This window comes from Rhipicephalus sanguineus, chromosome 9 (genome assembly GCF_013339695.2).
Source record: "Rhipicephalus sanguineus isolate Rsan-2018 chromosome 9, BIME_Rsan_1.4, whole genome shotgun sequence".
NCBI classification, from domain to species: Eukaryota; Metazoa; Arthropoda; class Arachnida; order Ixodida; family Ixodidae; genus Rhipicephalus; species Rhipicephalus sanguineus.
In genome coordinates, this window is record NC_051184.2 from 66,812,338 (window position 1) to 66,827,767 (window position 15,430).

The window sequence follows — 15,430 nt, forward strand, 5'->3', positions numbered from 1 at the left end:
TTAACTTCAACGAGAACCAACGATTTAGTACCAGTTTTTTTTTAAGGCGTTTTCAGAATATTGTGAAAACCGGAAGTATGTGCTCGACCGGAAGGGCTTGGAAGAAAAACAAGAGCGTCACTTGTTGCTCGTGCCACTCAAAACCGAGTCTGGCTGCAACTAGACGCTTGTAATTATGGAAAACACGGTGAATATACTTCACTGTATCAAACGCATCAGCAATGGCAAAGATGCGCGCCCACGTGAAATAATCCCCCGAACCTCCCTGAAGGGGATCGTGAGGAAATGCGAATGCATTTGGGTGTACCCGATGAGTGTGCGATTAATTAATGAAGAGAGACGAGAGTGTGCACGTAGAGGCGTAATGCTCGAGTTGCATTGTGTTACACTTCGTCCTAGTGGTATCGTTGCTGCGAGAGATTCGACTTCACCGACTTCCATCGCTATCAAGACACCCAAGCGTGCGCTCCCTGCATGACATATATAGGTCCGAGCGCGGAGAGGAGGAGCGCCCGAGCTCTCTCTCCGCCGAGCGAGCTCCGCGATGCGAGCGCCCTCACTGGGTACACTCCTCCTCTCCCTTACCCTCCGCTGGATGGATGGATGGATGGATGCTATGAGCGTCCCCTTTAAAACGGGGCGGTGACATGTCTGCCACCAGGCTCGAAGGCGAAAAAAAAAGAAAGAAGAAAAAAAAACTTCCTTGTTTCATGTTGTCCTAATGCCTTATCTACATTGATTAAATCTATGTTATTATACCAAAAAATATAAATTCACGGTCCATCTCTCTGCCTCTTAAGGCAGAATGACCTTTTCTTTTCCCCAATTATTTATTTTTGTAGCCTAGAGAATTCTTATCTGCTCCGCGATGCGAGCGCCATCACACGCCCGCGCGCTCCTCCTCTCCCTTACCCTCCGCCGCTCACCACCTGCTTCGGTTGCTAGGCGTGGCGCAGCTGTTGCTAGGGGCGAGGAGGAGCGCGCGCGGAGAGATCTGTGCGCACGCCGGCCAGGAACGCAGGACAGCCCCCGACTAAGAAATGCATTCGCATTTAAAAGGAGCCATTAGCCTAGAGAATTCTTATCTTCCGCTTTACTATCATATTATTGGTCATCCATAGTTGTGCTATCCAAGTACTTCAGCTCCATAATATCGATATCTCTTTCTCTCTCACGGAAACCATTCCCAATCTTGATGCAGTCGCTGAAGCACATTACATGTCTTCATTCGGATCACAGACTTGTACATGTCACCTAGGGCTCCTGATAATAATTCTGCATTGTTTTGATTAAAACCCTCGTGCTACGTTCAATGCGCAACCTTCATTCGCAATTAATAGTTGATTTTTACCATTTCATTGAACGCAGAAAGAAATGAGTTGCGAGTATTCCCGGTGTTACTCAGTAGGTTGTTTCATAAAGAATTCTTGGTCCAGCAACCTATTCATTGGCTCCATTGACTGTGACACGTTCGGACCTTCAGTTCTTGTCCCTGCGGCTAAGCGCAAGACGCCTGGACAGCTTAATGCTCTCCCTTAGAAGAGTGCACCTCAATCGTTGGACATTTCTTCTCAACAAACCTAGCCTTGGGGACCGCTACGTGTAGCTCTCCCATTGGCCGCGAGATCGAGCAGAGTCGGCACCTAGCGGCGAGCAGATGAAATCCGGTTGTGTGGATGGCTCCTTGCGTCGTCTGGTAGCCACACCGTGTTCGCATGTGTGCGTACGTCATGCACGTCCTCAGATTACAGCTTATTCCGTTGTGCTAGCACATTATCAGATGCTTGTACGTATGCCTACACAATATACTTAAGCATTTCGCCCTACGAGACTTGTATGCACTCTAATAAGGGAGTGCATGCACTGGCATGCACATGTCGGTATGACGCTATGTCTAACCATCCATTCGCCAAAAGCATTTCAATGTGGGCACCACTTTGTCGTTCAAGCACATGACATAGTGCATTTGACGTCGTCCTAAACGAAAAAAAAGTACTAAATGTCAAGGTGTGAATGCAGAATTTTAGCGACACCATGTCGTGAAGTGTTGGCGATTTGGAAACCCTTGTGATACCGCAATGCATGAACTAGAGTCTGCAGAGGCAGTTACCGCTAAAAAAGACCCGAAGCCACGCATTTCTATAGCAGTACGCGTATTCATGCAAACAAAAGAGCAGAAAGCACAAAGTTCTACTTTAGCTACTTTCGCAGAAATACAGCCTCTCTCTTCTTTTTTTGTAGCCGCTAGAGCAAGAAGTATATACCTAATTGACTCAGTCGCGCAACACTATTTCTGCAGAAGAATTGATGGGCAAGTTGGGCAAGTTGGAATTGGTTATGCATGTTCGAAACGGGCGGCGCAAAAACAAGGGACAAAGGAAAGACTACACACCACAGAGCGCCTTCTCACAAATAACTTTATTAGAAAGAACATATACTATTTAAACCTTCACCAAGTACCACGTGCTCTTACATCATTGATAGCCGACAGGATACATAGATATGTGTTGCTGTAAAGGCGCTCTGTGGTGCACAGGCGCTCTGTGGTGCACAGGCGCTCTGTGGTGTGTAGTCTTTCCTTTGTCCCTTGTTTTTGTGCCGCCCGTTTCGAACATGCATACACTATTTCTGTTGTGGTATAGGCAAGCACAATTTAAGCACGTGCAAATAAAGCAGAAAAGAACGTCGAGCAAAGTGCAAAACACGAATTTGACCGAAGACCAGTACCTCATTGACGGGCAGATTGCGCTTCTCTCGCACGTAATAGAAACGCTAGGCCGGTTTCTACATTAATGTGGCAATGGAGGATGTATGCATCACCATTAGGCTGCAGTCAACGCGCTTCATTCGCCGACAATCGACTCAAGCTCACTACGGCGAAGCGCCGCGGCGTACGTTTGTATACGCGCCAACGACCGCCTATCCACACAAACGCGGCGACGGTGCTGCCACCTGTGGCTCGATTTCACGGCGAATTTTAAGGCGAAAGCCACAGATTCCTCATCAAACGCCAAATTTGAGCTTCGGCCTCCCTTGTCAGTGGCGTCTCGCGTCCCGCGGTGTCGGGGACAAGCGTGCAAAAAAATCATCATCACGAGATGAAGTCGTAAATAGCGGAAGCTTGTGACGTCATCATGACGTAACGTCACATGATGACGTCATCACATCGAATCATAGGTTGGTCAAAGGTGATCCGATCTTGGAGGTGTTGCAAAACCACTTTTGATGCAGAAAGCTTTCGAAGGGTGGCGGGGCAGCATCAATACATCGGCTGAGAGGGAAAAGAAGATGGCTTTCACCTTCTACTCGTCTTAAGAGAATGCCTAAGAAATTAAAGTCGTGTGCTAGCACACGCTGCAACATAATCGATGTGCGTATTCGAGTAGTGCAAAGGGACCCTGCAAGTTTTTTTATCTAAACGGGAACGCTGCATCAAGATTTCACAGTGTTGTTCCTTTGTAGTTTTGAGACGCAGCTTACCGCTCCCCATGGAAAAGTACGTGGCTTTAGCTGACTTACAATCACCTCCGATAACTTTTCTAACATTTCAAGTAAACACGCGCATCGATTTCAGAATGCTGGGGCGATTGACAATGGCAAGCGCGGCAGCAATACAGACCACGCATACGGACAAGCCTTGTCCTCTCCGGGTGCTTCAGTATTCCCCAGCGTTGGTCGTGACGTTACCGTTCGAGTCTACCCGCGTCATCCACAAAAAGTGCTGCGTACTCAAAAAAGATTAAGGCAGCTTGGCGCTAGTTATGCCAAGCCTGAAGGAAGTGCGGAACTGAGCGGCCTTCTTTGTTTCTCTCTAGTTTTCTGTCTTCATCTCTTTCTTTTTTCTCTCTGCTGTATTTGGTTTTCTGTCTTTCTTTTCCCTGTTTATTTCTTTTGGCATTTCTATCTATCTATCTATCTATCTATCTATCTATCTATCTATCTATCTATCTATCTATCTATCTATCTATCTATCTATCTATCTATCTATCTATCTATCTATCTATCTATCTAGCCGCCTACGTCTGGGCGCTCTCCAGGTCGTCTCCATAACTTGTAATATACCAAAATTGGCATAGCAGGGGATCAGCGTATGACGAACACGATCGACTGGTCATGGCATGAATAACGCAAAATACCTGTCGCGTACGTCATGAAACCCTTTCTCTCAGTCACGTGTGGCACATACCCGCATACGAGAGTTCATGTTTTGCGGGTATGTGCCACAGGTGATACAAAGTCTCAACCAACACAGTAACCGCAAACACACACACATTGACACGCAAGGAAAGTGGTAATAATAATAATTGTTGGGGTTTTATGTCCCAAAACCACGATATGATTACGAGAGACGCCGTAGCGAAGGGCTCCGGAAATTTTGATCATCTGGTATTCTTTAACGTGTACCGAGATCGCACAGTACACGGGAATCTAGCATTTTGCCTCCAACGAAATTCGACCGCCACGGCCAGGATCGAACCCGGGACCTTCGGGTCAGCCGCCGAGCACCGTAACCGCTACACCACCGCAGCGGACGCAAGGAAAGTGAGAAAGCTGAAGACAGAACAGCCCTGGAAGACGCTTAACTACCATCCACTCGTCCACGTGGTCCGCAACGCGTACCACGTGGATTACGCAAAAACCGGGATCAATGCTTCCTACAATACATCTGCCGAGAGAACCACCTAGGACATCATTACTGGTGACTTCAACATTGATTTATCAAGACCAAAAAACGCCTGGTCCTTATACTGCGTGAAAGACGGATTGGATGTGGACAGGGCATCAAAACACCTCCCTGCCACGTCCAGGAGAGGAGGCATCATAGATCATTTCATCGTAAGAGGCATTCGGAATTTCTACCAGCTGTACTATACCTCGCACTTCACTGCACTTAGACCCCTCGTAGCCGCGATCACGAATGGGTCCGAATAACAAGTGCGGTCCAGCTGCTGGGGCTCACTAATCACGGTGATGATGACCTTGTTCAAGAAATGACAAGAACCCCTTCCACACATGCACCCGGTTTCGTGCGTGGCTGCGTGCGTTCTTTCTCCGTGCGTCCGTACGTTCTGCGTCATAACGGACAAGTATAAGCATAACAACTGTAACAACTGCAACTGTGACTGTAACGTACGATCATTATGTCCGATGACTATAATGTTTTTTTGGTGTAATTGGCATTGGCGATGACGACGGTCACTTTTCCAGTTCGATGCGAGGTAAAGGACAGCAAGGTGTGCCCGAGTCGCGGTTTTTAGTGCTTGGCTCGAAAGAGAGATTAACTTGCCCCCATCGGATATACTCTACTCTAAGCCTCCATTCTACTGACTCTAATTTGCGACTTCGCTAGCCATTCGGACTCTCCCGTCGCGATGCAATTTCACTGTGCTGCATGTGGTTGGATGCGGCACTTACGAATGCATACGCTTGTCTGATTGGAACGACCAACTGTGCGACATGCAACTTTTAGAGCGCAGCTCTGAGGCGCTCGTTCAAGCTTTGAGCGGTGTCGCCGTTGTCGGCGTAGCCGACAGAGCGAACGAGGACGAAAGAGAGCGAAGGCAAGACTGCCCCGAGGAGTTTTCCACCATGAGAGCCAGCGAGCCGCTGGGTTAGTGTATGCATTTCCTCCTGCCTGCTCGCGCTTCTTGTGACAGCGCAACGCATGCTTCTCGCGCACGGGCACGGGAAAGTGGGTTGACCTGCGACGCTCGGGTGAAGACGTGCGTTAATTAGTCGAAGGGACTGTTTTTGCGTGGAGCGCTCTAGCGGACCCTTAAGGGCCCTTTGTTGTACGGCGCAACGTTCGCGTCAGCCAGCGGCGGCGGAAGTGGCGACGCCAGGTTTGCCACGTTATGATGACTCAAGAAACCGAGTATTCTGTACTCCCACTCGCACCGGGCCGCGTCTCCTTGACGCATGCGCATTTGCTCGATTTATCGCAATACCAAAACACCTAAACAGCTGCGCTTCAGAATTCGCATGAGGCAGTATCGTAATCGTCGGTGATTTTTTTTTATGCGACTGTGGGCAAACGATTGAGCACACTCAATACCAACGACGCGTTCTAGAAGCCAAACCCGGTCGCCTTGATTCAAGACCACTATCACAAAAGATGGTCCTTTAACATTGGCCCACGGCTTTGTGCATGCGTAAGGCCCCGAAAGCCCTACAGTGCTACTTGAAGCAGGCCGGACTTTACGAGCGCCTTTGAACTGCGAGCGCGAGTTCGTGTTGTGTGTGTTCGCACTTACTGCTCATTTCTTCATGTGCTTACTCATTTTCTTTGTTCTCTATGTATTATTCCTCCCTTTCCCCCACCCTACACGTGTAGGGTAGCCAACCGAGCTAAAGCTTGGTTAACCTCCCTGCCTTTCCCCTCCGTTTCTCTCTCTCTCTCCCCATAAACTCGCATGTTTAAGTCAAAGGGATGAATAAACTTCCTATTCTCATCCCGTGCTCACACATGTCCGAGGATGCCCGTGACATCTGTTTTGCCCCACGCAAGGCGGTGTCGCTGGAATCAAATTATCACCCGAGAAATGTGTGCGTGCTGCATAATATCGGCCATACTTCGTGGGTCTCCATGAAGAAGCTGTCAGTAGCATTCATGCGTATTGACGCAAAATGGAAATATAACTTGAGATTGGAAGGACACCTGATCTCCGCCTGCCGTCAAGCCCCCCTTCGACCCTACCCCGTCCACAGACATCTATTTCTAATAATTCACTTGTGAGAAAAATGAAATACTATGTTTTTATCGCTACTTCAATTTCAAGCTTTTGCATACAGATAGAAACTCTTAAGAAATATTACGGAACATTTCTTCGTTCCGGAGCAGCAACGGAACCGAACAGTTTTTTTTTTCGGTAGAACGAAACTGAAACCGAAATGAAAAAAAAGTTCAGTTCGGACACCCACCTTTCAGCTCGCATTCTTCGAGTGAGCAACAGCGTCGGCCGAAAGAAAACCCCACATAGCTTTCTTAGAATATCCCGCTGTAAAAATAGGCATACGTTCACGTCATCCGGTCCGCTGAACGTCGGTATGCGCAGTATATGAGACCAGGCTACGACAACTATCAACTAACACTATCTGAAGGAACAGGAAAATGACACAAGTGGACGAACAGTCCGGCATTGCCGCTAGAAGCAAGCGCCGTGGGTGACATTTGCGGCGAGAAATGTTGCTATTTACTTGTTTGTGGGGACCTATCTCCTACCGATTCGTTACTATAGAATAAGCGTTAGAGGTGTATTGTGAGTAGCAGCAGAGTAACAGCAACGTGACCATTTATTTATCTGTAATATTTGATAAAAGCGAAACCAGCTGCACGAGAGAGCTGTGTGTGTGCCCTTGTTGCCTTCGAGAGTGGAAATTTCCATGCTGCAGGTGGAACAAAAGAACTTGCGCAAAAAAAAAATGAACGGCACTTTGTAAATTCCAAACTGTGGTCCGCGAAAGCCTGTGGCCATCAGACGGACTATGCCATGGTATCGGGAGAATCCACGTTCTTGGGGCGCTTCTCCGAACCGCTTGCCGTGGAATCATCACCGGGCGGCTTGGGAGCCATCCGAATAACTATACTGCTGCAACAAGACGTCTGAAGAAGGAGCGTTGCCGCGCACGCCGCTGTGCCATTACGTGTTGTTAAGAAAGTTTGAGGGGGCACGGACGGATGCCGCCGACGAGCGTTGCCGCTGAGTTGCGCAACAGTTGCGAAACGCGCGTTCGAAGGAGCAACGCGCAACTGCTGCTATCCGCCGCTATGCCATCACGGGATTGCTGAGAGAGTGTGAGTGGGAGAGGCCACAACGGGCGCCATTCCAGGGCACGGACGGACGGACGACGGACAGACGACGGACGCCGCGAGTATGACACATTAAAGGCCTTCGCCTTAAGTAGAGGACAAAGGCCTACGAACACGCCAGTGAGAGGCGCGATGTTCAAAGGGCAAAGTGATAGCGCGACAATCACGCGCTGACGTCGCTGCAGTGTTGAAATGTTGACTGAGTAGCAGCGCTAATGCGTTCGCAGACGGTATTCCTTTGAAAACAGCCGCTATAGTCCGTCGCAAACGAAGCACATGCATTTGTGACGCCATGCGCGTTCTTGATGCCATTTTAGGGGCGAAGCACCTTAGGACTTAGCTTTGTCGTCGACTGTCCCTGTCCGCTGTCACGGAATACAGAACACCGTTGCCATAGTCGAAAATTATGTGTCTATGTGGCGATTTCGATTACGATTACAAAGTCTCAGATTAAAGTCATATGAAGCAGTCAAAATACTCCTGAAATATCTCAATAAAAATGAAGTCAAATAACAATTAAAGGCACGATGTTTCCGATATCAACAAATCTGGCTATCACAATTCTGAAGGATGTGCACAGTGGGTTGTTGAATGCGTCGTGCCTGACAGTTCGTCTTCAAAGAGAAACCCTGAAGAAATGCTTTCGCAAGAACTTGAGTCGACAACTTTAGAAGTCCGCGGCATTTCCTCCTCAAAGGCGAAACATGTGCGTATGTTGCGATTACGATTACGAAACAAATACAAGCACAAACCCTTTATACTAGCCGGCGAGTGGATTATGCAGTATATGACGTCTCGATACGCTCTACGATGCATTTCGTATGACTACAAACAACCAACAACCACCAGGGAAACGTGCATAGACCCTGTCTTTGCCAACTTCAGGCTAGATGCGATCAAAGAACCATTAGGCTCTTTTAGCTGAGCGTCGCTTACGCTCAGCCCCTCGCAAATTTAGCGTTCCGAGAGAGTGCAGGGAACGGCATAGATTTTGTGCTTTTGACGAGCGCGTCTTGCCGAGACGCGTTGTGCTTGGCTGCAAAATTACGGCGAAACCAAGTGGACGCCCCTTCGCGCTCCGGTCAGTTGGCTGCACGAGTAGAGCGAGAGATGCGTTCTACGTTCCGCCGGTCGCGCGATTGTTCTGCGCACGCGCACTACAGTTCTTGCAAGATGTTTATGTGTTAATTGAGTCACGCTCACTACAGTTCCTTCTACGCGTTCGTGTGCATTCGCCGGTCTTACCGGAGCGGATCATAAATGCCCAGCTAAAAGCGCTTACTGGCTCTACATTTCACGGACCACAAAGCAGTAATAATGAAGGCAAAATGTAATCCACAACTCGACACGACATACGATTTAAGGCCAATAAAACACATTGTGTATAACTGCACAGACGCGTTGTCACTCATTTACACGCGCGAGTGGGCAATGTCACGGGAGATTCACGGTTACTGAACGATCCACACTGCTTCGCCCACTAATCGTCATTCACTTCGTGGATATGCGTGGATAGTATTTTTGTTCTTTTTTTTTTGCTTACTAGCTGCTCAAAAACACAGTTTTCCTGCTCCAAAATACTATTTTGCCGCCTCCATATAGTCGTCCAAAATCTATCCCATCTGTCCCGCACCTGATATAACATAAAAAGTGCGGGCTGCTGAGGCTTCTACTCTCGGAGGCTGATCTTCGTTCACCACAGCAAAAGCACTGTGTAATTCAGGAGATATATGTGAATGCAGAATCTAGAACGATGATGGTCGTTTTGAAACACCACGACTCCGATGTTTAACGCTTAAGTTTCGGCTCCAATGACGCAGTACCTGGCTGTCTTTTCAGGGACGGCAGCACACAGCCCTCCAGTTGCAGGCTAGAAAGTACTCTTGATGGTTTCTACTCTTAAATGCGTAAGCATTTTTATGTCAACGTAAAGAGGAAATGATGTGGCCGTCCGTGCGTCAGGTGAGGCGATCGTCGCTGAGAGAAATAACTGTATAAATTAAATACGTTTTCACGCCGCAGCCGGTGTTTGAACCCAGGACCTCACATTATCAAGGCTAGTGTCTTAATTCCTGAGCAACTCAACAATGCTTGCAGGGGCACCTGCGTAGCTCCGGCAGACTTCACTTATTGCACGATTGAGTAAGGATTAAGCGTTGTAGCGTGCCTAAAGCTGTACGGAGATCAGCAGACGGTTCATTGTACGTGCTTTTTTCAGCGCTTGATTTGCGATGAAGGGGCAGACAGCAAGAATGCGGCTTCGCCTGCTGCAGCGGCCGCTTGCCTTACGCCGGCACTGTTCATATGCGCCTGGTTGGATGACAAAAGAGCTAGCTGCTGGCGTACGTTACAATTTGCTGCTATCGCATTCAGTTCTTTTGCACTTTCCGGGTAACTGTGGCTTTTTTTTTTTTTTTTTTGGGGGGGGGGGGGAAGCACAGAGTGTCCAATATTTTCACTTGCTATTTATGTTAATCGCGCTTGATATCGTAAGTTTTGAACACGGTTTTGTGAAGAAGTGCACCACCGAGCAATGCCAGAGCGTCAAGCTGCGTTTGGAAAAGTTCCTATGCAAACCAACCACAATTCTTGTAATCGTCTGTCAGGACAACGCAAATTGTGGTTGGTGCGTTCGCTATCCGCTTTTATGTCAATGTCATAAACTTTACATGCGCATACCTAGACACCGCAAGCTATACACCAATTTCACAAGGAGGCTGCCCTTTTCAAAGCATTTCAGCGCCGCAGCGCCGTCTAGCGTCTGCCATGTGTCGCTGCCCTTCCGGTGTGTGGGGTTCCGCGGCGGTGCAGGTAGCGTATACGCTCAGTTCTCAAGGTATTGCTGTTCTTCGCGGTACACGGGTAAAACAGAGCAACGCTTCGCGAGTGTAAAGGCGCTGGTAAATAATCGCTAAGCTGTCAGCTTCAAAATGGCTGAAACAGCAAGCAGCAGCGGCCCACGAGACGTTCCCACAGCAGCGCCGATGATGAGTAGAGTGCCAATGCAGTTCTTAAGCAGCACGTGTAAATTGGTAATTGTTTTGTATCTTTTGTTATAGCTGGCATTGTGGGGTTCTTGGAATATGCATTAAAAAGAGCATTAACTTTTAGGACAACTCTCGAAGTAATCGGTGAAGCGTAAATGGAGACGAGCGAACACGTACGCCATTGTCCGGCTGAACGATAGGTGCGCGCATTAGTGTTTAAAGTGACTCTCGGGTTTCTTTGCCTTGATTATTCAAGTTAAACGTAACTCCAACCCCTAACAGACCATTTGATTCTGCTTGGCACGTTGCATACAAAGTTCATGGAACAAAGGGAGCACAAACACCGATGCCTGTGTTGACTCGTATCGTCGTCGTAGCTAAAAGCTTGTGGTCTCTGATCGTTGCGCAGCATAAAAAATAGATGTCTGTTAGTTCTCATTAGTATTGTGTCTAACAAATAAAAAACGAGCCCTTAATAAACCATCTTCTTTCCTTCATAAGAAATAGATGTACGACGGGTGACCTCAATATTCGGCGTAGAAACAACACGATGATAAAATGAAGATAAGCCTGTTGCACATGTGAAAGCACGACACGGCGTAAGGTCGCTTCGGGGCGAGCAGCCGCCACTAGCGATACGCCGAAAGGGCACCCGTTTTTGGTAACATTATTGTCAGTTTGTTTTTGGCGAGTACTTGAGGGGCATTACGATGAGCGCAAGTGTCCAGGTAACGACCTGGCTTTAACGAACGTGGGTGGAATATTCACGACACCCAGGTTGCATTGCAGCACGAAACGAAAAAAGAAAATGAGGTGCGGTCGTCACAACGCTGCCACAGTTATCGTCACAAAATTGACTAGTCGAGAAAGAACGTGTTTTCGACGAAACGTTAGAGGCGCGTACCTGCGCCAAAGAACATGTCATGCGGGCCTTTCTGTCATGTAGATTGGAGATTGCTAATTCGATAATCTCGAAATTGCACGCACTAAGATGGAACATTGTCTAGCAGCAGCCATTGTAAATCATATGCTGTAGCACAGAAATCAGATATGTTTATGTTATGAGAGAACAACTATTGTCCAAACATTTTGTGTATTAATCGTCAGCTTTGACATCGGTTCTCTTTGGTGCTGATGATAAAGTGTACCAGCACCCAAGCACGATCACAAGCTCGTGTGATGACTTGAAGAAATGGCTCTAATTGCAGACACCACATATAATATACTATTTGTCGGAGGAGAAGGCGTGCGACTTAAGGGAAGCGAAGTCATTTAAAAGCATTGTGCACTTCGCATGCCGCGGCTGCCAGTCTGTTATGCTTCCGATAGCTGTTGCCGCAGCCAAACACAAAGTATTGGTAGCGTGTCGGCCTGTTCTCGTCCGACATTTTAATTTTCGGCAGCACAATTGCTTTAGCGCGTCGAAAATGAAAACACACTAACTTCTCGCGCACCACGAAGTGCAAAAAGCGGGAATCCGCACACACCAGCGGCAGTGGCGGAGAGAGAGAGAGAGGTGAAAGTGCGCCGGTTCGAGGCTACGCTCCTCCTCTCCGTGAAAACGGTCTATAGACGTCAGACTTTGCCCAGGTGACGCTGCGAAAAACACCGTGAGCAGCGCCCTCATCGCGGCCCTGGCGCTAACAGGGCAGTGCAAAGAGAGCCGCGCGCAAGCGAGTGTGTATAGGCAACGATAGAACACCCTCTCTCGTTTATACCGAGGCAGGCTATTTTGAAAATCAAGAATATGGAAAGCTTCTTCGGGGATACCAAGCTTCAAAAAAGTAGGAAGCTCATCAAGGCGAACTGTGGGTACAATGCAAAATAAATTCCAGTTATTTCGGCGCGCTGCAACTCGCAAGTACAAGCGAGCACCGCCCGGCGTCTAGTTCGAGGCAAGCCCTCCAGCGTTCGTTCTTTAGCGCCTAAATGCGTTTAGTTTGGGCGTGTACATAATGTCAAAGCGACGAAGTACATACGCGACCAATTTAGTTAGCTATTTATCTTGCAATCAGTGGTACAAAGCTTCTTTTACCAGGGACGAATGGACCCGGCGATTATTGCCTTTTCAGTTGCATTCTCCCTTGAGCTCTCACTTCGTGTCTCTCGGACTTTTTATTACGCATCCTCGAATGTTCGTTTGACGGTTGTCCTCCATTTGTATGTACTGCAAATGGGGCTACGTGCGTGTTCGCTTTCGCGGCGTGCAGCCGAAGGCTAAACAAACCTGAAGTTGGTGACGACCAACATTTTGCGATTTACTTCTATGACACGTGTGTTAGCCTTTGCTAGTTAAAACTGAAACAATGAGCGTTCAAAACGTACGTGCGTGATGTTATGTGGTGACGCCCAATTCATAATATGGGAGGTCACGGTGTGGGTGATCTTTATCCCACGTGTCTTTAGTCTGCCTCTAGCTGCTCACTCCGTGTTACACGGCGCGCACCGCGGTCAGAGACTCTACCGTGCTTCATAGTCAAGGCTGCCACGGTTGTCACAGCAGAGCCACATTATCACTCTTTCCCATGCGACCGCATGTGGAGAATGCGAGTAATTCGCTTACCGAACACGTTTAACGGGTGGTATCGAGCACTCGCATTACTGCTTCATGCGACTGCTATGGAAATCGGTAAAACTCAACGTTGTTATTGAAATAACTCTTATACGTCCCTGGCGATTCCCAACGCAACTGTAGCGTCGAGTGCAGCGTTTCTTCGCAGCGCGCGGAGCTTTGGCGTTTTCTTTTGTATTCGCCATCGTCGCCAGTGATCCAACAAGCACTTCATGGCTGTTCGCTGGCGCACCGACTACCGGAGAGAAATTCATAGCTTTCTTTCTAAGTGCTCAAAGTGCAAAACAGACGCGGTATTAACATAAATTGTTGTTTAGCACTGGCTAGTTGCATCTGTTTCGATAGCAAGCTTTTCAAGGGAGTAGGACTTTGCAATAGCATGGCCTCCGAGATTGCGCGCCGGCGTGTTTCTCTCCGGCCGTCCCGATTGCGGCGCTCCCCAGCAAAAAAAAAAGATCTTCGGAGCCTCCCGCGCCCGACTACCGCGAGAGGGCGCGTTTCGTGAGGTTTCCGGCGGCAGCGGAGATCGCGGCAGAAAGCAGAGCGCACGGAATACGTTGGCACTTTTCCGCGTACAAGGAAAGGTCAGCGGCCGGATGTTCTGAATGCACTGAAGGCAAGTATTTTTTTTCTCTTACTGCATTTAGTTTGGCCGAATTAACCAAAGAAAGCACTGAAGCTGCTCAATTTTCTTGATATAAATTATGTAAGGACGTATCAATTCGTCACATGCTAGTATTACTTTTTTATTCGAGTCCTTTTCATCTCGGCGCGAAATACCTCGATTGGAGAAATATAGGTGTGCTCTAGCATCCTTCCTTTCTCGAGATGTGTATGTGTGGAAACTGGGCTCAACAACTAGATAAAGCACAGCAACGACCTAGAAACAACATGGAAAACAACATAGCTAATGCCCTAGCAGCTACCTAGAAGCAACGTAGCATAACCTAGCTAACAGCCCAGCAAGCACCTATAAACAACCTAGCATCACCTAGCTAAAGCCGGCAAACCTACAAGCAACCTAGAACAACCTGCCATAACCTAGCTAAGGCGTAGCAATAACGAAGCAGCAACCTAGAAACAACCTAGCTTCACCTAGCTAAAGCCCCGCAACAACCTCGAAGCAACCTAAAAAAGATGGCTGATCCCTCTGTCATAGGAATCCGTATAACACGAAAGTGAAACCTGTCGTCACAGAAGTAGTTGATTGTTTGTAGTGCATTGGTATATGAGAGTTTGTACAATGTATACACTTGTTTGGCAAATATAGTACCGCTTGATATGGACGCACTCACATTGACGCCTAGTGGCACATCTCCGTACAGACGACTAAGGCCCATGATCATGATTTAACCCTTGCGGTAGCTGAAGTTCCTAACATATACGTGGACACCGCATGTGGTGAATTCCGCGCAAATATGGCATCAACAAGCACATAGTAAACACTGATACTCGATATGCACAACTTCAAAGCGTCGTTAAACGCGAAGAGAAACGCTACGCGCGTCATGTCTTCCCTCTAGGCTGGCCGTTAATTCTCACAGGGCGAGCAGGGAACGCGGTGTCACAGCCAGGCGAGCGTCGGAGAGCTATTTTAGGGGCGTAGCTCCTCTTAGTCTAACCTTGTCCCATGTCAGGCGTAACCGGCAGTATCTCCCGAACAGTATAATTGATGGCGCTGTCTCATAGAAGTACATACAAACTGCAGTTGACTGATGATATTCTAGATGGCGCTGTACACAATCTGTGTTGGTCCAACAGAAGTGTGTGCAATAGTGCGCTTGTGTGAATCGCCACTAGATGGCGGTGGAAGTGCCGCTACTCTCCGATCGGCTGCTGCGCGGGCTGTGCCTGGGTGCGCGGGGAATGAGTGCCTCTCTCAGACTCCTGGATCGTCGCCGTACGTGTCGGATCGTTGGTGGGGCATGGACGAAGCGGAGCGGCGGGCGCGGAGGGCCGCGGCGGCTCGTGCTCGTCGCCAGCATCCCGCGGTGCGAGCCCGAGAAGTGGCGACGAAGCGAGCGCGGCGCCTGGTGGATCTGCCAATGACGCCGCGGCGCA